Source organism: Leguminivora glycinivorella, chromosome 3, assembly GCF_023078275.1.
Source record: "Leguminivora glycinivorella isolate SPB_JAAS2020 chromosome 3, LegGlyc_1.1, whole genome shotgun sequence".
Taxonomy (NCBI): domain Eukaryota; kingdom Metazoa; phylum Arthropoda; class Insecta; order Lepidoptera; family Tortricidae; genus Leguminivora; species Leguminivora glycinivorella.
Window position 1 is genome coordinate 23,820,089 of NC_062973.1, and position 21,363 is coordinate 23,841,451.

Genomic DNA, 21,363 nt, shown 5'->3' on the forward strand with positions numbered 1-21,363 from the left:
TGAATGCGCGTTGCTAACTCACTGTACAAGTTCTAAGGAGGGTTCGGGTTGCCAACGACTCAAAGGACAATAGACGGAACAAATTATTTCCGTAGGTCCTTCCGTCACCAGCACACCGCACCCTCGTTGAGCTCTGGCATCCTTACTTACTGGCAGGAACACTACATTATGAGTATTAGGCTCTAGTGCTATTTGGCTGCGATCTTCTGTAAGGCGGAAGTACTTCCTCAGTTGGGCTCTGCTCGAGATTAGAGCGAGATGATATCCGCTGTGCTGTGCCCAAGGTACCACACAAAGCGGAATATCATTTCGCTATGCCCTACTTCCTACACATCTCGCCTGATGCTGTGACGGTAAGCACTCATCGTAGCTTATGGCGTATTTTAAATAGTACTGAATAGACGGTGAAAAGGACCGTTCAAACTTTGCGTAGTGCCTTTTCAGGTCATAATGAACAAGATTTACTATGGGACCTGTGCTGAACTGAACAAGCAAAAAAAATTTTTACTGTTTTATTATTATTACATTTCGACTGTCATAATGCCGGCCACTCATGTCTATGGAACGGAAGAGCCAAATTCGCGACTTTCGAAATTCGAATTTTTTTTCGCGATTTAGCGTCGTATTAGTACTATGCCCCTTCGAAAAACTGCGGGGCACTACTGGATCTGTTTGTTCAATTCTGACTTCACCGGTTTCAATCGTGAGGATGGCTTCAAACTATCTAATGTATGGAATCCAGTGATTTGTTTGTGTGAAAAACCGGTGAAGTCAGAATTGAACAAACGTAGTGACACTGTGAGTGTAGTGTGTTTGGACAGACCATCGAGTGTGAATACGACCAGTGGTAACGCTGAAAGTGAACGCAGCCGACGCGCGCGAAGGAGGGTAGATCGCGCGCTGTCTATGCAACTTTAACATCCACCCGCCTTCGTCAGTTTTCCGTGATCATGATGCATGCAACTGCGTCGAAATATCGGGAGCTCGACAAAAATAAAAAAGGTAATCACGGTCTATATCCCGGTCAATATAAGTCTAATGAAAATAACCGTGAATCATTCAAAACTCTTATATTACTTATTTATACGTTACTTCAAAGCGAGTCTTTGAAAGTTTCGAAGATTTAAAGGTTTACCGGCACTTAGGCATAGAGATTTCAAGTACTACGTAAGTTCTTTCAGAAAGTTACAATTAAATTTAGAGGACCTACTAATAATTATGTTAAAATATGAGGGTGCATTGGGGTAATTTCGAAAGGCGACTAATTTCGTAAGTCACATAAAAATCACCATAATTTCCATCATATCAAGATTCCCCTTTCGAAATTACCTGAGATTTATAAATTACCTGTGCTTCGAAATGACCCCAAGGCCCCAATGACCTAAGGATTATAATCCTGCCAATGTTATTATACTGTGTAAGAGCAGTTTTACAGCTCAGTACAATCCTTAATCCATGTAATGTGTTTCATTCATTACTGGCAAGGTTAACGACCCCTGAAGGTATTTCCTATATTCCACAGATAAAACAACGTATGTCGGACAAAAACGACTTAAGTGCATTGTATCTACGTTGCGGTTCAAAGTGTATTTGTAATACAATGTGACTGGCATGTTTTTAATGTTACCAGTCCTCGTGTTCAAAGTTTTGTACATATTCCAAAATTTGTCTTCTCTCTTCTCTCCTTTAACTGAGTAACAAAAGGTTCCAAATTCAAAAACAGAACAAATCATTCAGGGTCTCAGGAGCGTAAGAGAACAGGTTCTCTGAGAACCTGTAACCTGTGAAGTCCAGGGTGCGTAGTCGAATGGCACAAACGCTCACGAAACGAAACGCTCGTAGATATCTATCTCTATCACTCGTGCGCGTTGGCGCGACAGAGCCAGTCAACCTTTCGCGGCGTTTCGTTTTCGTTTCGCGTCGTAGAAATGCCATTCGGCTACGGCACCAGTTCTCTTGAAAACGGTGTTATAATCGATGGAATCAGGAGTTACTTTTGCGGAAATCCATAATAAGCAAAATCAGAAGATTATGAATTATTATACCTCTAGCGTATTTTTCTACATTAATTGCATGTAAGGTACCTTCATCATCATCATTCATTCATTCATTCCTCTTTCTCAAACATCATTCGTTCATTTCTTTTTTTTTAAATATGTACCTATCCAGTTCAGTTTTCCAGCAATATCTTTCGAAGATGAAACTTATTCCCTTTTGCAAGCGAAGCTCTTTTGGTGTGTTCAGCTAATCCGGCTCTTTTTTATGGTCGTTACTTTGAGTCGTAAGCCCTTTTGTTACAGCTGTAATTCAGGCTGTTGTGAAAGGGGAAATGGGGCGGGAACGATAAAAGGTCAAGGGCATAATGAAATGAGTGATAAGGATATAGTTTTATGCAACAGGCGTTTAAAGGAGGTCAAAAAAGACGAGTGGCGTGGGTAACAATTTGAGGCGAAGCCGAAAATTGTTATTAAGACGCCACGTGTATTTTTTGACTCAGTTAAGCACCGTTGCATACAATACTTTTTCTACGACCATGCATTTAGTTTTTAATAGTTTTTTTGAATAACTTTCGTGAAATTCGCCCTGTTTCGTGTATTTTGACGCAAAGGTTTGCACTGTCAGCTCAGCTGCCCGAAGCCTTCCCGCGCACGCGTGAAGTATCGTTATAACAATGCGTTGCCATGGTTACAGAGCCAAACAATGCTTTTTCAATTTTTTCGATACTGCGCGCATGCGCTGAAAGCCGGCGGACGCTGGCTTTGGGAATAGACTTTTATGTAGGGTTTTAAAGGTCTATGCACGACCCTGTAAATGACGAATAACAGTTCGGGAGTAGAAAAAGAATATTAAGCGTATACAAATATTACCAATGGGGTGGTTTTTCAAGGTTTGCCTGTTTGTTTTCATGGTTCTGGTTACGTCCTAATGCCCCTAATGGCTACATGATAATAAGTTATTTTCACATCACAAAGTTTTATTTATTTGCTGTTTATTTCCAACATTACATAATGGCGCCTATTAACGTGGTACTTAAGGAAGATTTCAAAAGATACCAAAAAATTAAGGGTATCAAAGCTCATTAACGACCACAAATATTTTTTTTATGGAAGAGTATTTATTGAACTATTAGTTTTGAAGAGTTTTAGGATCATTTTAGTTTATTATATGTCATAAAATGATTATTGAAGCCAACATACCTAAATTTTCTATTACCGTGGTAATGAACAGGCTGCAGTTCTATTAACGCGAATTGAGATTTCATTACCGAGGGTATGAATGACAGTGTTTTTCTGCCATCGGTAAATAGAAACCCATCTCAAAATTCGGAGCTTAATACCGACGGTTGAATATACAAATTATGACAAATACATATACCTATACTATCCTCCTTTATGAATACCCACAGAAGACTCAGTTTCACCTAAGAAATCTGTACTTACGGTACACTAAATGTCATATTTTGATACAAGACTAATATGTTGCTCGGTAATAGATACTTCTATAGGAACCCATTACCGACCCAAACAAATATTGCATGGATCGGTAATAGATTCTTATATATTCTATTACCGAGGGTTATCTGATCGTACCATCGGTAATAGGCATAAATTGGAGTATTATAAAATCTAATTCCGACCCATAAAAACAAAGTCATACAGATGTATTTTCATTACAAATCAAAATAAAATATTGCAACCTTATATTAAAACCAAGTTTACATAACTGGTAAGTAAGCATCAGACTTTATGTCAATGTTTAAAAAAATTGACAAATTAACGGTTTTCATAGAAACTACGAAATCAGTCATGAAGTTTTTGCTAAAAATTAAGGTTTTGTTGAATAATTTTCATACCGCGTAAATAGTTCTTTGATAGCGTGAATAGATCAAGATTGAAACAACTGTAAGACATTATATAACTGATCACATATACTTAAAATAAAGCAAAAAGAACTAATATCACTACTTTAACTATTACTGTGGTATACCACAGTAATAGAATCTACTCACGAAATGGCGCCTTTCACCGCTGTCTTTTAATTTCCACTTTAAACACATTTCCAGGCTAAACAATACGTAAAAAGTACTCAGAAGTCATGTAGAAAACTATAAACAATAATTTGAAATGCATAACTTTCACCTGTTTGCCATAATTATTACGTAAACTACTAAATGAGATTGGAGTTCACTTAGGTTTAGCGTCACACGTCAGTATGACTCAACCTCTTCTCGCGGCCCCGTGGCAAAAACTGTCAAATAGCGAGCGTCTACTTTCATTCACACTCTCTATCGCCTATATGTGCGTTAGTCAACTAAACAGGCTTCCTTTGTGTGAGTAACTTTTTTTAAGAAATTGGTCGGTTTGCCTATAAAATGCGTATTTGCAAATGCGGCGGTAATGGACGTCTATTTCGATACCCGCGTTGATAGCCGCCGTTACCTTAAACTCAATCTTCACTCCTATTATTAAATTAAAACGGGACTTAATCGCGTAAAACTTACGTTTTATATTTAACCCGACGTTTCGGACATGACATTACGTCCGTGGTCACGGGTAGACTGGCTGGGAGTTGTATCAACATCTTCTAGCTGTACTGTTTCAACTGAACGTCTTTACTATAGCAGGAAGGTACGTGAAGCGATTGAAATCAGGAAACATCGTAATTTCAATCAAAATGAAGGGCAAGGGATTTCATCTTCGTGGAATCCAGTGATTAGCAAGTGTAAACGTGAGAAAACTTCCCATCCCATACCATCGGATGTCGTGAGTGTTGATGTAGGCAGAGTGGCAACCCTAGCGTACGACTGATGACAATCAAGTGCGGGTAGTTAGAAAAACTCGTACAGCTAGAAGATGTTGATACAACTCCCAGCCAGTCTACCCGTGACCACGGACGTAATGTCATGTCCAAACGTCGTGTTAAGTATAAAACTTAAGTTTTACGCGATTAAGTCCCGTTTTAATTTAATAATATTACATAAACTCATACATAAATAAACTCATGGCTGTATTCCCGAAAGGGGTAGCCAGAATGAAATTGATTAAGAATCATTGCCACTCTTAGGCCCACTTGCACCAAACACTGAACTCAGGGTTAGTGGGCTCTGGGCTATCATCTGTCAAATTCCATATAAAATGGGTTAACCCTTCATTTTCGTTGGTGCAAGTGGCTGTAAGCTATATATATTGATTTAGACTAACATGATTTGCACTCATAATTATTAATGTAAGTGTTTACGCGATTAAGTCCCGTTTAGTAATAAAATGATCATTCTTATCTATTAAGGGGTAAAAAGGAAACGAAATAGTGATACTCCCATTGTAGTGATACTGACACGTTTGCCCATCGCCCACACCATAATTGAACTCTATACCCCACAGTTGCCTTCTACGACACCCACGGGAGGAAACGTGGTGGTGAATTTATTGACACATCACACACACATCGATTGAAATAGCTTGACGAGATCTCTATAGGCAAACTATATTATTTACGGAAGAATCACACGCTTATTCTAGACAAAGTTTGCAAAATAGCTATGCACGTGGAGCCTTGAAGACACATTCAGATTTGATATATTTATACTACAAGGATACGCACAGGACATGACGTATTGCGTTTATTTACCTTGCAGTATAACAGCTCAAAGTTTTTTTTAAACACGGCTCTCTATTGTATTTAAAAGGAAATGTCCACGTCCTCCGCTCCTGTGACAATTGGACACATCACACATTACTGAACTATTTAATTAAATGTCCACTTGTAACATTCTCAAGGCCCTGCGCCACCTTCATGGGCACTTTCATGAGAACAAACACCAAAAATTGTTTTTCTAAGGTAAATACATTTTATGTTTTTCCTACTCAGAATCACGAGCCCTTTCGATCCAGGGGGCCGATTTTTGACTCTCACTGTCACTAAAATACTGGTTGAAAACAGTGAATTACCTATTATTTTCAGTGACAATTTTCTGAATTCGAACGCCGTGAGGCTCAAAAATCGGCCCCCTGGACAACAAATAAGGGACAAAAAAAATGGTCCCAAAATCTTTTAGTATTTTGCATACTTTCCACTTTGTAACCGCTGTACAAAGTGTTTGAAAAATGGTACTTAACGAAGTGGAAAAATTAAAATTGGGACTTTTTTAATCCCCGACGCAAAAACGAAGGGGTGTTATAAGTTTGACGTGTCTGTCTGTGTGTATGTCTGTCTGTCTGTCTGTCTGTCTGTGTGTGTGTCTGTCTGTGGCATCGTAGCTCTCGAACGGATGAACCGATTTTGATTTAGTTTTTTTTTGTCTGAAAGCTGTGTTAGTCGGGAGTCTTCTTATGTTTCATGAAAATCGGTCCACTATGTCGCGGTCGGGGGTTTTTTCAAAATTTTAATGTTGTTACCTAGTAGGATCGAAAGGTCTCGTGATTCTGAGTAGGAAAAACATTAAACTTAAGTACCTACTTTAGAAAAAAAGTTTTTGAATCTTTTTTCGATAAAATGCCCTTAAAATATCTACGAGACCGACTGTGTTGTTTAAATTCTGTTTTGACACGACTTGATCAAAATTTAAGAGTCTGTAGTGGTACTACATTTAAATGATTTTTTAAAGTCATTTAATTTTTAAATGTTACAGTCCAATCTTTCTGCCTTTTAATGTAGAAAAGCCTTTTAAAAAAGAAATGGGCCATTTTTTTTTTCAAAGTTGTCCACCCCACTTTTTTGTAAAATAGGTTTTTTTTACGCGATTCATACTCAGAATCGCGAGGTTTTTCGATCATGATAAGAGAAAAAAACCTTTGGACACTTTTTTTCTCCTATCAGGATTGATAGACCTCGCGATTCTGAGTGGAAAGGAAACCACATAAAAAATTCCAAATCCAAAAAAAAAAACTGGGGTGGACAACTTTGAAAAAAAATGGCCCAAATGTTAAATATAGAAAACTAGTTCAAAATGTACCTTGTGTATGTAATGTGTGTGTGTATGTGTATGTATGTACAAAACGAATATAAAGGATAAATTTTCATGTGTTTCCATGTTACTTTTAGGGATGATACACGTGTCACATGTATCCTTGTGAAGAAGTTTAAAGAGTTTTTCCTTGGAAACATTTCCTGAGGGAAAGGATAATTTTTGTATAAAGATAATTTATTTATTTAACCTTTATTGCACAAAAGAAAACCTTAAAGTACCTACAAGAGCCAAACTTAATGCCATAAGGCATTCTCTACCAGTCAACCGTTAGGCAAAGCAGAAAAATATACCTACATACATACTTATAATACTATTATACCTACACATATCATACGTACATAAATATATACAAATATGAAGACGAACCATAATAGAGCTTAACATACATATTTACATTATGAATCTTTCATTCTGCCAGCGAAGAAAGCACGTAAAGATTTATTAAATCCCACCCTATCTTGGGATTATTTATTTTTATTTTAATCTTCAAAATTTTATGTTTAAATTATTAAGTTTAACGTTTGACGTGATTTTCACGGACATTACACTCCCCATCATGATTTCTTGTCTTTCTATATCTTGAATATGATAGGCTAGAGTAGAGTGAGATCATTAAATATATTTTTTGTTTTGACGATAGGCCTAGAGAGGGCGCCACCGTCAAAATCTGATTTTCTGTATCAGTTAAAGCGTATGCAAAAAGTAATAGATATGAAAATAATTAAATTACTTATCATTTTCTATAATGCGTACCTAGTTTTCAATGAATTTCAATATCATACCGCCCGATAAAAAAAAAGTCAAACATTAGCTCTGTATATCATAATATAGTATAGACCGATCCATATGAAATGAAATATTTATTTTCCAAGTAGTCATATTACAATGCACAAACATATGAACGTCAAATAAAGCTTCGCCGGCTCTAACCCTACGCCTCAGCCTCGAGAAGATTTCAGATATCCAAATATACCTATGACAAAAGTGATTTTTACGCTGACATATCCGATTCATATCGTATATTTGACTTATTTAATTTTCGAATTACGCGGTTAGTAGTAATTTGCTATCATCAACATTTTGCATCTTAGCTTATTTTAATGGAGTATTGAGCGCGTTGAAGTTTTATATACAAGAACTAATTATACTTACATAAAAGCGTTTTATGGTAAATTAATTATAACTTTTGTGAAAAACTTCTACTTAATGTAAATTAAAGTAATATCAGTAATATGGATAGGTAATGTTAATGTTTTAGTAAGCTATGAATAAGAAACTGTTACATTATAAAAGTGGGGTTATTTTGTAGGCTGAGAGGCCGATTCCTATATCTTTGGATTTTTATTAATATCACATAACACATGAATTTTATTTTTACCAAATAGGGGTATAATTCCTGATTTTTTTTTGATAGGAAAATAATCAAACTGGGTTAAGTAGGTACATCATCTTAATAAGTAGCGGACTAGCGGATCAAATAACCCTCCAGAAGTTTAGTACCTAACTACCAATCTGCAACCGCTATATACAATAAAGATTTTTTATCTACCTATATTTATAAAAGTAATTAAGGATGTTAGATACTTTTGGTGTATTGTTTCATCCACTGCTATTGATGCTAACCGTACCTACTAAAACTTTCTTCACAGAAGTACTTTCTTAGCAAAAAAGGCTTATATAAGGCTTTGGCCGGGTCAAGAGGTCACATTGAGATTGTAATCGCTATCGTAAAAACTATATATTCTTGAGATTAGTAACCTTATCACTCACTGTCATTGTCGACGTAGACATAAACGCTAACGTCTGCGTACGAGTAACATTTGAGCCCATGAGCACACCTTGAGGCTCATTTCACCAATTCTACTAGCCAGTTTAGGACTTCAAGTTTAAAATTGGTAATTTGATAGCTAGATTTTACAAGGGCACGTGGACTACCGGCCGTTGACGACAAAAAAGTGGCTAAACGCTTTTCGAGATAAATTTTTCATCAGCTTCTCACTGTAACATTAGTTTACTGTTTAATAAGCTTTCGATATACACTTATAACAACATTAATGAGTAAAAAAAAAGAAATTATTCACGACACGATACCGCGCACTAAGATGGCGCTCGAACCGGAAGTCCTGGTGAAAAGTTAGTTTCTCACAGATTAGCCAATATGTCAGTCACTGACTGACAGTGTCAAGCGCAGTAGGTACAGTCAATGAATCCTAGACCACTGTAGATCCTTTTCACAGTAAGCGTCGAAGGGATTTCTATGACTTAATACAGCACGGTGGTAATAATAAGACAGAGTTCTAGAGTGGCCTAGGATTCAAATTGGTTGCCCGTACAGCACTACGATTGCCGGCGTATTATTATTAAGACGATACAGGAGGGGTCAGTTCTCCATACAAACACTCTCGACTATTTCCTCTCTGGTTTTTAAAGATAGAGCAATGATTTTTCAACACAGATTAGTATTATTTATTTTCAGTCCTAGGTTAGGCTATTTATAATACGAATATAAAAGTAAAATACAAAACCACTTACAAGAACCACAAACACAGATTATTGTTATTTTTTTCTGTGTCGGACCGTTTAGATTTTTTTGATATTCATATTTTTTCAGTACAGATGGTATTTTTTTACGCACTTGTTAGATAAAATATCATAAACTTAATTTACTAGAATGTTGATAACCGGAAACATACTCTGTTTATTTGGATTTCGCATATGATTTTGTGACGTAATAAGTTATAAATAGTATTGAGATAAATCTAAAATGACTTTTCTGAAATTCTAACTGTAAAATAAGTAGTTTTAAGGAAATTACATGAATATTTAAAACCGGAAGTTGTAACGATCAAGTGAATATTTAAAACCGGAAGTTGTAATGATCAAGTTGGTTCGATGGAGGTGGGGAGTTTAGCATAAAAAGGGGTTGTCCACCGGTGGAGGGGACATTCTTGCTCTGACCCTAGCTGACAATACAAGTCTTAAAGGCTAAACTCCGCACCTTCGTGTCCTACTTTGGAATTTTGGTTTATGTATAAAATTAATACATTGATTTTTGGTACATTAAAATAGTGCCTAATTTACTACGTGGTATTCTGGATTTATAATCTTGGAAGTGACAAAATAAATGTAAGTAAATATGAATAAATGTTTTTATTTTCTCAATTACTTTTCTTTTTATTTCGAATCGATTACCTACCTTTCTACCTAACAGCATAAGCACTGAAATAGATTTCCCTAAATATTCTTGGAAATGTTGCAATACAATTATTAGTTTAACTACCTTCACTTTAGTTATTTTAACGTATTTAACTTTAATTTAATACTTTCATATCTTTAACATTTTTCTATCACACTAGTGCGAGAAGTGGTTCATTTTATGCCAGGTCGAAACTTCGGAGGCTCATCTGTACTGAAAAATGTCGTACAATACACGTGCGAAAAGGAAACGCTTTTTTACGCACTTGTATCGTAATGTACTATTAAATACGCTAGTGCCCATCAAAAATTTACAAAAACCGGCCAAGAGCGTGTCGGGCCACGCTCAGTGTAGGGTTCCGTAGTTTTCCGTATTTTTCTCAAAAACTACTGAACCTATCAAGTTCAAAACAGATTTTCCTAGAAAGTCTTTATAAAGTTCTACTTTTGTGATTTTTTTCATATTTTTTAAACATATGGTTCAAAAGTTAGAGGGGGGGGGAGGCGCACTTTTTTTTCCTTTAGGAGTGATTATTTCCGATAATATTAATATTATCAAAAAACAATCTTAGCAAACCCTTATTCATTTTTAAATACATATCCAACAATATATCACACGTTGGGGTTGGAATGAAAAAAATATCAGCCCCCACTTTACATGTAGGGGTGGTACCCTAATAAAACATTTTTTTCCATTTTTTAATTTTTGCACTTTGTTGGCGTGATGGATATACATATTGGTACCAAATTTCAGCTTTCTAGTGCTAACGGTTACTGAGATTATCCGCGGACGGACGGACGGACGGACGGACAGACAGACATGGCGAAACTATAAGGGTTCCTAGTTGACTACGGAACCCTAAAAACGGCCTTATTGATTATGGCGCAAAAAAGGTGTGGTATTCAAAATTGGTAACAATTAGCCAAAAATACGAAACTTCGTTACGATTGATTCAGTTTTGAAGGAGGAAACAGTCGAGATTTTAAAGATTTTTTCGCAATATCTTTTAACTATTAAGTTGTTCTGAATGAACATTTTTTTTCCATAAATCTAGTTAATAAATTCCTTAATTCCCAAATTGAAAGGGGGGCATTTTAGCATTTTCGCTCCTGTAGCGTCTTCTATAAGAACTGAGAGACCTTGTAAGTAGGTCAGGAAAATCAATTATGTTATGATTTTCCGGACGTCATGTCTTCTCTAATAATGTATTAACCTTAGTAATCGTATTACAGTCGGTTTCATTTACTTTTACCTGTTGTTTGCTTAGGGTACGAAGCCAAATACGCAAACACTCACGATAATATCGTTTTCCCCTCACTAACTCGGAAACACGTGTTTTGTCTTTTAATACCAGCGGGTAAAAACGCATTTTATCCACTAGTGGGTAAAGTAATTTGACCTTGAATAAAGTCAAATTAACTGCTTTAAAATTGATAAAAGTAGGTGAATCTAGTAATAAAGATGATTTACCACCTGTTGAACTATATAACTTGAACTATATAAGTTGAAATATAAAAAAACATATAGAACTGACCAAATCTAAAATTTCTAGCATCACTTACGCCTTATATAACCTTCGGAAGACAACTAATATACAAACTGCCCTATCCACCTATTATGCACTTGCGCACTCCCTGCTTAGTTACGGTATCATGCTTTGGGGCAACAGCACAGATGCCCATGATTTATTCATGACTCAAAAAAAGTGTGTCCGAAACATGGTCGAAATTCAATGCCCAGATAGCTGTAAACCCCATTTTAAAAAATACGGTATATTACCACTACCATGTCAGTACATTTTAACGTTAGCCCTCTATGTATATAAAAATAGACATCTATTTACAGAAATTCGTAGTGCTACGAAAAAATATCAGTTAGTAATCCCTCCTTCAAAAATGAAAATGCTATCTAACAGCCCCCAATATACAGCCATAAGAATTTATAATAAGTTACCTAATAATATTAAGTCACAGGAAACATCTCAATTATTTTATAAAAGCATCAAGTCACTTTTACAACAAAAATGCTATTATTCTGTGGATGAATTCTTTACTGACATTTTTGATTAATTAGTTTTATGTATAATGTAGTGAATAATTGACATTTTTAAGTAGCTATCTAAATTTGAAATAAGCAATTAATGTAATTCTTACTTAATAATAAGCATGTTAATGAATGAATCTAGTATGTAAGTTTTCTATGTTGCTATACCCTGACGGGTGCATGTTGTGACCTAATCTATAAAAACACCTATTGTAAACACATGTGTATGCAATAAATGATATGAATATGAATATGAACTACTGGAAGCAGTGATAAACGCATTTTTTGCGTTGTAGTTTCCTCGCTATAGTGAGGGGAAAATTTTTGTGTTACACTCGGGTGCAAATGTATTTTACTTCTCGTGTGTTAAAAAACTCACAAGTTCAGGATTCTATTCTCGAACCACTCGCTTCGCTCGTGGTTCAACTATAGACCCTTCACTTGCTTGTTTTTCAATTCCACGCTCGGCGTTAAAATACAACTTTGCCCCCTTGTATAACAAGTAACTATTTCGCAGCTAGCTGACTATCACTCTTTCGTATAGATCCAGACTGGTTTTCGATCTGCGTCTAGCGTCAGAGATTGCCGTTTCGGCTATGTCGGCTGGTTGCTCGGTTCGGGCATTGATAATCATACGATACGAGATGATTCTATTTAGAACTTTGGAGCTATCTTACTCAGATCGATCTAGCCCTAACCTGCCCCAAAGTAAGCAAAGTTTTTATAGGTACTGGGCAACAATACAGGTATACATAATAAATAAATAAATAAATATTGGGGACACCTTACACAGATCAACTTAGCCCCAAACTAAGCAAAGCTTGTACTATGGGTGCTAAGCTACGATATACATACTTAGATAGATAAATACATACTTATATACATTGAAAACATCCATGACTCAGGAACAAATATCTGTGCTCATCACGCAAATAAATGCCCTTACCGGGATTCGAACCCAGGACCGCGGCTTAGGCAGTGTCACTACCGACTGAGCCAGACCGGTCGTCGCTCTTTAGCGATAAGACCGCCTCTTGTTTTACCTCTTAAGTTGTTGTGTATACTTACTATATTGTTTCCTGTATTGAGGTGTGCGATAAAGAGAATTTGTATTGTATTGTATTGTCGTCTAATAATAGTATAATATTTCAGTATTGTGACAAAATCGGACAAAACACTCCATTTACCCTTCTGCTATCCGCAGATTGACTGAACAGGATTGTTGTTATACGTATGTTGGGTTCTAAATATATGTTTTTTTGTGCGTTAGCGCCGTTGGCGGCGTGCACAGGTCTCTTGAGCAAGGACCCCGCAAAGGATACGGGCACATCTCGGACACTGGCGATCAAATATATGAAAGAGGCGCGTTCCTAGCACACATTCTAAGCTCGTGTAGGTGAACGCGTACCATGCTTGTATGAGTGAGATATCACAGGTCGACAGTTTGTGTTTTTGGGTAACTGTGAGGTAATCGAGACGGGGTGGGCGACACTTTCAGCGGGGAGCGGGAGTGGCCATACTGTACTCTTAATTATACTGTGATACGGGCGAGCCTTGCTCAGTGCTCCTTTAGTCGCCTTATACGATACTCATGTATGGAACGAGATGGGGTGTTGTTATTTTTTTCTGATGCCGGTACCACACGGCCCAAATAAATATGTATTGTAATCGAACTTCATCATGGCTAACATCAAAGAAATTATCATTTCTACTACAAATCGTCTTGGAAGTAATGGGATTTGGAATAAGTTTACAATAACAAGCCAAGAACAAACGGGCCTCTCGCTCGTTTTTGTCCAAGGGCGTGCAAGTTGATGTGGAATGAGCTATCTTCTGAGGTATTCCCCTTGCGCTATGACATGGGGTTCTTCAAGAAGTAGGTAAGTATTTAGGGTTCTCAAAGTTTGACAACGATTAAGTGGCTCCCCTGAGGATGCTTATGGCCATGGGCGGCGATAACTGCTTCCCATCAGGTAGCTCGTCTGCTCGTTTGCTGCCTGTATCATAAAAAAATCTGTGTTTAGAAAATATCTATGGATGGATAGTGCAGTGCGCATTCCACTTTTTAGCAGTCCGTGTTAAGAAATCGCTTCGTTCGACGTTTCACGTACATTAGCCGCGTGTGCCACGATATAGGCCACCGACTGTACCGGCGCAGTTTCCAACATTACGGCAAGTCGAGCCGTCCATCAACCCACTTAAATACCTTACCTAACAACCGAGTGATAGTCGGAGTGATAACGCGTTTAAAAACCAAGGGTCCGCGCCAAAGCAAAGTATCGACTTTTCGTTTCGCCAGAACTGAATATTCATAACCTGCGATACGGCCTGCTCAGCACCCGTCAAGCTTTCCGAGGCTCCCTAAGTCGTGACACCACCGCATCGATTAGACTCGAACGGCCACAGTAATCGAGTAACACGGTTACGAAACTATAAAATATGGAGTTAAGTTACGTTACGTGCCTATCTGTGTATCTGTGGTTGCGAATTTGCCGTTCGCCGCGGTGAGGAGAGGCGGCAGTCTCGCGCCGAGAGCCGCGCGGTCCGCTCGTCGCTCGCAACGAAACAGTGCGCCTACCAAGTGCCGCCGGAGCGACGACCCCGTGCTCGTGCGGTGTCATCTGCAGTTTGGTTGTTTATTAATTGAAAAGTGAGTGGAAGCCGGCCACGGCCGCGGCACACATGTTCGGCCCAGTTTTCACGATCGCTGCCTCCGTCTCGAGTATTCCACTTTGCTTTGCTTTGTTTACTGCCGCTGCACTTGTTGCGCGGCCCGAACTGTAATTGGAACCGGCGATCCAGCGGAGCCTTAGCGTATTTGCGCAACTACCCTCTAGAGGATCCACGTAACGTACATAGATTTCACGAAATAATTAAAAGTAAACTGTTTCGTGGTTGGGCTTTCGAATGGAACGCTCTCGTGAGTTCATTATCATGCGCGGCTCCGCGATGTTTTCATTCGATCTCGGCTTGATCGAGCTCGCATACTTGCCGAAGAACATTGCGGACAGCACTTGAAAAACTAACATTCTTTGACAATTTTCTTATCAATCATATTTCATCGCATTAAATTGATAAATGCTTGAGCGTTTCAATCAACACCCACGTTTTGAATGTACCTTTATAGATGGACCTCTTCGTTGGTCTAAAAACAAGACTAGGTTTTGAAATAACGAACAAATCAATGTCTTAGATTTTAGATAGAAGATGACTATCTACAACTTAACCGAATGGAATTTATTGCAGACATCAAATTACCCGCACAACCATTCGTACCTACTTAGACAGGTATTCCGTACCTAGATCTATCTACGTTTATTCAAAGCTGACTTAGCGTTCAAGATTTCCAACTTTCCGGAAACACAATTAGACAAGGCAGGAGAGATGTCATAAGATCACAAGGTCTGATTTGATATTAAGACTTGGGGTAAATTAGCTCTAGATAAAATTTGGATCGGATACGTCAGTGTTAGGTGTTTTTGTCCGAAAAAAAAAATTCAGTTTTGGCATTGACTCTTATTCGGAGCTAATTTTGGATGTATACTTAAATTCGGATGAGGCTATAAGTATCAATTAGGTAACAAGAACAATAAAGTTATCTCTGGCAGGAAAATTAATGGACATTGCAAGCAAATTACAAGCACATAACGAAACAAACTATTATTCTGGATTATTAAACTCGCATGTATTAGTGAAGGTACATAAATTAGATTCAACTTGATTCTGTCAAACACTTTACTAAAATTGGTGCAAATTTAAGAGATGCACTCATAAATTTAAATAAATTTGCATTTTTTATAGTCAGTAAGTATTTCCTTTCAAACGCTGACAGTTCTCTAAAAAAACATATAGGTACTTAACCCGAGGGGAGACCAAAGATTTATAGGCTAGGTGCAGGTGCACGTAACATGTCATTAACTCATTACATAAAGCAATGTAATAAATATTATGATATATGTTGTTTAGACACATCTACATGAAACTAGCTTTTTCCCGCGGCTTCGCTCGCGTTACATTCGAAAATTATGGAATGCTCCATACAAATTTCCACCCCCCATTTTAGGGAAGTGGGGGGTTATAAAGAGACAAAACGTAGCCTATGTTACTCTCCACCCCTTCAACTATCTCTACTTGAAAAATCACGTCATTTCGTCGCTCTCGCTCCGGTTTGCCGTGAAAGACGGACAAACAAAACAGACACCTACCTGTCGAGGTATTTCCGATGAACTACAGTATGGGGTTCTTCAAAAAAGGAGTGTACAAGTTTCTAATGGGTCGGCAACGCGCATGTGACACCCCTTGACTTGCAGGCGTCCATAGGTTATGGTGACCGCTCTCCATCAGGCGGGCCGTATACCTGTTTGCCACCGACGTGGTATAAAAAAAACACACACTTTCCCATTTATAATATTAGTATGGATATTAGTATGGATACTGGCGCCTCTCAAACGTAGGTGTTTGGAAACACTCAAGTACGCTCTTACGTTACGAAGCCTACATGGAAACGCGTAGTTTTCCACGAAGGCACCAGGAAAATCGCCGCCGACCTTAGCCTGTCATTTTCGCTTTATCTCATATACGCAAAAACGTGAACTGATCTCGTTGAACGTTTTACATTACTTTAACGATCTGCCTAATTGATCGTGCAAAAAGCCACGTCCTTGTGCATCATGAAGGTAATTCTTTTATGTCTTCTTTTAAAAATGTACAGAATAGCAGACCATTGCTGATACGAAACATTGGCGCTTCGCAATATACCTAGGTACTATTATTTATTACTTACCGATCAAGAAAAGTAAAGACAATATGCCATGTCATGAAGGGATATTCCAGAAAAATGCTGATTTATGAAGTGTCACGCAAAATAGTGTTTTTTTTTATATTTCCGATAAAGTTATGAAGCTGATATTTGGGATGTTACGTTTCTATATATGTAGTTTTAGATTCAACAGTATTTATATAGATAATAGAGTTTTAAGTAAGTAAATATTCTTTTCCCCTCACTAGCTCGGAAACACGCGTTTTGTCCTTTAATACCAGCGGGTAAAAACGCATTTTATCCACTAGTGGGTAAAGTAATTTGACCTTGAATAAAATCAAATTAACTGCTTTAAAATTGATAAAAGTAGGTGAATCGGGTAATAAAGATGATTTACCACCTGTGGAACTACTGGAAGCAGTGATAAACGCATTTTTTGCGTTGTAGTTTCCTCGCTATAGTGAGGGGAAAAGTTTTGTGTTACACTCGGGTGCAAATGTATTTTACTTCTCGTGTGTTAAAAAACTCGCAAGTTCAGGATTCTATTCTCGAACCACTCGCTTCGCTCGTGGTTCAACTATAGAATCCTTTCACTTACTCGTTTTTCAATTCCACACTCGGCGTTAAAATACAACTTTGCCCCCTTGTATAACAAATAACTATTTCTCAAACATGCAATGAAATATTGTCTTTACGTTCCTTAAAATGGGCTGGGAAGTATCGCTTTTTGGGCGCAACAACTCGAGAGGACTGTAAAGGGATTTCATAATATGCAAAGTAACTTTTTTTTTTAATTTCGACATCATTTTTTATTTCATTGTATGTTTGAGAAAAGCACTATACATGCCTCGGCGTGAAAACGGATTCCCGGCCTCGTATCCCTATCCGGCCTCGCTCGCACGCTCGCTCGGCCGTATATACCCACTTGGCCGGAAATCCTCATTTTCCCGGCCTCTGATGTAATGTACTATTATTGCACCATTTCAGCATTTTACATGTAAAAAATATACAGAATGTTTAGTGAGAGTTTTGTTGATTATTAACGTATAATTTGTTAATGTAATCTTATTTTACACATAGTCCGACTGATGTCTGTGGCTTTGGAGCAGGCTACCTGGCACCGAAGGACTTCAGAGAGCTACCCATGAGCCTCATCATCCGATACGTGGAGATGGTCGAGAAGCTCCTGAATAGCTGAAAGATCTTAGGATCGTAGGGGGTAATTGCACAAAAGATCCCGATGGGTCGAAGTGTATCCGTAAGGGCCCCCGCAGATTTAAGATAAGATAAGATGTCTGTGGCTCATAAGATACATACATTGTTCGAATTTGGCAGAGAGATACTATCTTTGACAGAGAGATACTATCTTTGACAGAAGTTACACATAAATGTAAAAAATAATGATGATTTGACTGACAAGATGTGTTGGTATATTGCTGCCGTACGAGTCACGTCACTAATAAAAGTAATAAAGTAGACAGAAATAGTCAAGTAATTAATTAGTAACTAAGTAACTACCTACTAGTAGTACTACCTACATTGTGGGAAACCCAGTCACTGGCACAATTGCCAAGTTGGTGTAATGATGTACTGTGTCTAATTTGAAATTGCCTGTCAGAAATTGTAAAAATTGCCTGTCAGAAATTGTAAAATTTAAGTATACAATTAGTCTACGGGACTTTACCTCAGGTGTTTTTATCACAGCAATGTCCTGCGCCCAAAAATGGGCTCTTGTCAATGAAAAGCGAGCGTCATTCGAGCGCTGCTATACTTTTGTTCCAACCATCAACACGATTTTTATTTTCACTTCGGTTGTTATTGCGTACGGATTTGTGAGAACCCGAGTAGGTAAATTATATTTTTATTTTATTCTATATGTACTATGGGCATGGCGGACTTAATCCTGAGTGACATTCTCTACTAGTCAACTCAGACCTAAACTATAGGTACTTAGATGAATACAATTATTGCAGATAGAAAAATTAAAAAAAAAATTACATATAAGTACCTACATATGTATTATTCTATTGATATTTTGAATTCTTGTTTTAGCAAAACAGGTGATTGTGTAACATCCTGCATCCGGTTGAACGAACACTTATTTGAAGGTTGTCTGGCATCTAAAAGTACTTATGTGGGGTGTTTCGAAAAGCTTTAAAAATGTAGTTTATTAAGCCATCTCTATAACAAATCATAATCAAGAAATGTACTATTACATACAATCATACATACATACAATCACGCCTGTATCCCATAAAGGGGTAGACAGAGCACATGAAACTACTAAAGCTTCAGGGCCACTCCTGGCAAATAAGGGCTTAAAAGAAAACGAAACTGTGGCATTGCAGTGACAGGTTGCCAGCCTCTCAATGTACTATTTTATACAGATATTTAGGTTACGTTCGTACCTTCCGTGGATACCGTTATACATTTATAGGTCGTTGAAATTTTAACAAATAAAAGGAGAATAGTGGATATTTACATTTATTAACCTCTAATAATATTAGCTTATAAAATTAAATGAAAACAAACTAACTCTCTATGAAGGTCCCGCGCTCAGCAGAATGTCGTTAATTTTTAGACCGACGTAATATAAATTTTAATGGATAAATGTAATTTTAAACTTGGTATGATGACATAAACATTATATGACCGACCACATATAAAAACACAAAAAATTACAAAAAACAAGTACGTGTTCTTCTAAATAAAGTTGCAATGTCGGTACGCAAGTCTGACTTGCAATAATTTGACGCGCAGGGTCAGTAGGTATAGGTATATCATACTATATCTACTTAAATACATGTATAGTGTAACCTGCATTTGCACAACTCACTGCACTTGCAAGTTGTACAGTCAACAACACGGCTGTGAATACAGACCACAATACAGACTAAGTGCCAAACATGTATACATAACTTTATTGCCTGTATTTAGATGGCTGGCAGTCCTCAACTGTGCGTTTCTCCAGAAACTTCCTGCCCCGCACAGCTAAACTGTGGAATGAATTGTCGCCTGCGGTATTTCCGGACCGATACGACCTTCAAATCTTCAAGAAAAGAGCGTACACCCATCTTAAAGGCCGGCAACGCACTTCCAACACCTCTGGTGTTTCGGGTGTCCATGGGCGGCGGTGATCGCTTACCATCAGGCGACCTGTCTGCTCGTTTGCCTTCTATCCCATAAAAAACAAGAGCGTGTCGGGCCACGCTCAGTGTAGGGTTCCGTAGTTTTCCGTATTTTTCTCAAAAACTACTGAACCTATCAAGTTCAAAACAATTTTCCTATAAAGTCTTTATAAAGTTCTACATTTATGATTTTTTTCATATTTTTTAAACATATGGTTCAAAAGTTAGAGGGGGGGGGACGCACTTTTTTTTCCTTTAGGAGCGATTATTTCCGAAAATATTAATATTATCAAAAAACGATCTTAGAAAACCCTTATTCATATTTCAATACCTATCCAACAATGTATCACACGTTGGGGTTAGAATGAAATAAAATATCAGCCCCCACTTTACATGTAGGGGGGGTACCCTAATAAAACATTTTTTTCCATTTTTTATTTTTGTACTTTGTTGGCGTGATTGATATACATATTGGTACCAAATTTTAGCTTTCTAGTGCTGACGGTTACTGAGATTATCCGCGGACGGACGGACGGACGGACGGACGGACGGACGGACGGACGGACGGACGGACGGACGGACGGACGGACAGACAGACATGGCGAAACTATAAGGGTTCCTAGTTGACTACGGAACCCTAAAAACATTAAGGTGTCTATACATAGGTACTTCTGGCACTTTGTCTGTACTCACAGCTGTGTTGTTGACTGTACTACAGCAGTTATGGTATGTTATACTGACCATGGGCGTCGAACTATTCTTAGGACTATTTCATTATAATTCTTATTTTGCAGAAAAAAAAATTCGCCGCGTTTTTGTCACCTAATTGTAATAATTCTAAATAAATAAATTCGCAGTAAATTCGCAGCAAATAAGCTCGCAAAGATCGCAGTATATATTTTTGATAATGGCAGCTAGTACCTATAGACAATTTAACCAGGGATCCAACAAGTCACCATCACTACAATTTTATTGACAGTGTAAATAAATCTTATATTCATAACGTCATTAGTTTACATCGAATCTCCAAAAAAATAGTGCTAGAAATCGGGATATCACATTAATTTTTGTTACTTTGTTCGTATTTGCTATTGCAGGTAATTTTATGCATAAATCTATCCCAATTTATTAAATATTTTCAGACAGCTGACACCGACAAGTTAGACATTATGTAAATTCCATTAGATGTCGTTTATGTTTTCTTTTTAAATTCGGAATTGCGCTGTGAACCTGCCAGTAGCAATTAGATAGATGACATTGACATTTAGAA

The 21,363-nt window shown here is 37.5% G+C and overlaps 1 protein-coding gene across 1 annotated transcript in view; it reads left to right on the plus strand.

Moving 5' to 3' along the window:
• The first annotated feature begins 14,738 nt into the window (after positions 1-14,738).
• The window catches only part of LOC125224951, a 108,038-nt gene continuing 101,413 nt past the window's right edge, over positions 14,739-21,363 (plus strand). Inside the window, exon 1 of the mRNA XM_048128470.1 lies at positions 14,739-15,057. The gene's annotated coding sequence lies outside the window, so the exon portion shown is untranslated. The remainder of the gene's footprint in view (positions 15,058-21,363) is intronic.